The following is a 2,500-nucleotide window of genomic DNA, read 5'->3' on the forward strand; positions in this document are numbered from 1 at the left end:
CCCGCTGGGGACAAGGACGTCACATGGTAACATTCCCAGAGCGTTCCGAGATGGTCACAATGTGGAGCTTTTTTAAAGGGTTGGGGACGTTATTTGGCGGACCTTCATGGAGCATTCAGGACGTTCTGGGAATGTTTAGGGGACCATTACTATAGGACATTCCCTCTAGGTCTCTACACTACATTCCCATAACGTTTGCCGGACCTTTAGGGGACCAAACTACAAGCTAGAAACTTTATGTTCCTAGAGCGTTCCGAGATGGTCATGATGTGGAGTTATTTAAAGGGTTGGGGGACGTTATTTAGCAGACCTTCATGGAATATTCAGGACGTTCTCGGAACATTTAGGGGACCATATTTTATTTGGAAATTTGATGTTCCCAGAATGTTCCCAGAATGTTCCCAGAATGTCCCCGCTGGGGTCAAGGACGTCACATGGTAACATTCCCAGAGCGTTCCGAGATGGTCATGATGTGGAGCTTTTTTAAAGGGTTGAGGGACGTTATTTGGCGGACCTTCATGGAGCATTCAGGACGTTCTGGGAATGTTTAGGGGACCATTACTATAGGACGTTCCCTCTAGGTCTCTACACTACATTCCCATAACGTTTGCCGGACCTTTAGGGGACCAAACTACAAGCTAGAAATGTTACGTTCCCAGAACGTTCCGAGATGGTCATGATTCAGAGTTATTTAAAAGGTTGAGGGATGTTATTTGGCGAACCTTCATGGGACATTCAGGACGTTCTAGGAACGTTTAGGGACCATATTTTATTTGGAAATTTGATGTTCCCAGATTGTTCCCAGAATGTCCCCGCTGGTGTCAAGGACGTCACATGGTAACATTCCCAGAGCGTTCCGAGACGGTCACAATGTGGAGTTATTTAAAGGGTTGAGGGACGTTATTTGGCGGACCTCCATGGAGCATTCAGGACGTTCTGGGAATGTTTAGGGGAACGTTACTATAGGACATTCCCTCTAGGTCTCTACACTACATTCCCATAACGTTTGTAGGACCTTTAGGGACGTTGCAACCAACAAGCTAGAAATGTTACGTTCCCAGAGCGTTCCGAGATGGTCATGATGTGGAGTTGTTTAAAGGGTTGGGGGACGTTATTTAGCGAACCTTCATGGAGCATTCAGGACGTTCTCGGAACATTTAGGGGACCATATTTTATTTGGAAATTTGATATTCCCAGAATGTCCCCGCTGGTGTCAAGGACGTCACATGGTAACATTCCCAGAGCGTTCCAAGACGGTCATGATGTGGAGCTTTTTTAAAGGGTTGAGGGACGTTATTTGGCGGACCTTCTTGGAGCATTCAGGACGTTCTCGGAACGTTTATGGGACCGTATTTTATCTGGAAATGTAATGTTCCCAGAATGTTCTTAGAATGTCCCCGCTGGGGACAAGGACGTCACATGGTAACATTCCCAGAGCGTTCCGAGATGGTCACAATGTGGAGTTATTTAAAGGGTTGAGGGACGTTATTTGGCGGACCTTCATGGAGCATTCAGGACGTTCTGGGAATGTTTAGGGGACCATTACTATAGGACGTTCCCTCTAGGTCTCTACACTACATTCCCTTAACATTTGCCGGACATTTAGGGGACCAAACTACAAGCTAGAAATGTTACGTTCCCAGAGCGTTCCGAGATGGTCATCATTCAGAGTTATTTAAAGGGTTGGGGGACGTTATTTAGCGAACCTTCATGGAATATTCAGGACGTTCTCGGAACATTTAGGGGATCATATTTTATTTGGAAATTTGATGTTCCCAGATTGTTCCCAGAATGTCCCCGCTGGTGTCAAGGACGTCACATGGTAACATTCCCAGAACGTTCCGAGATGGTCACAATGTGGAGTTATTCAAAGGGTTGAGGGACGTTATTTGGCGGACCTTCATGGAGCATTCAGGACGTTCTGGGAATGTTTAGGGGACCATTACTATAGGACATTCCCTCTAGATCCTTACACTACATTCCCATAATGTTTGCAGGTAGGGGTCTAACCTAAAATGTTATTTTTGGTCTTATTTAGATCCTTCCATCACATTTACTGAATGCTTTCAGAACGATTGTGTGAATCAATGAACCCTGGGCTGCTTTCTAGAGGGTCAGTAAAACACAGGATTTGCACAAAAGTTGATTCTCAAAGATGGATCAATACCAGCTCTCCATGATCCAACTTTATATATAATGTGTGTTTGCAAATGGCATTTCTAAATGTGCTAATTTGGCTAAAGTTACCTTTGTCTTAGACCAGAGCCTGTTATTTTTAGCCTGAAAATGCACTTTTATCACTTCTTACAAATAAAACTAATGACTGTGCTGTGATTACAGTCAGAGGCGCGTCCTAACCAGCACATTCACAAAGGCCATTTGTCATATTTGTGACTTTTATCTCATAATTGGGACTTTTTATGTCATAATTAAGATTTATCAAAAGCATGATTGTGTTCTTATGTGGTGGAGCTGTTTCCATAGCAGATTATACTGATGA

General features: G+C 44.0%; 1 protein-coding gene across 1 annotated transcript in view; it reads left to right on the top strand.

The window, feature by feature from the left end:
- The window catches only part of LOC307129752 (E3 ubiquitin-protein ligase SH3RF3-like), a gene marked incomplete at its 3' end in the record, with an annotated part of 188,667 nt that overhangs the window by 131,001 nt on the left and 55,166 nt on the right, over nt 1-2,500 (top strand). The window lies entirely within an intron of this gene.

This window comes from Gobio gobio, assembly GCF_949357685.1.
Source record: "Gobio gobio genome assembly, chromosome: 7".
NCBI lineage: Eukaryota > Metazoa > Chordata > Actinopteri > Cypriniformes > Gobionidae > Gobio > Gobio gobio.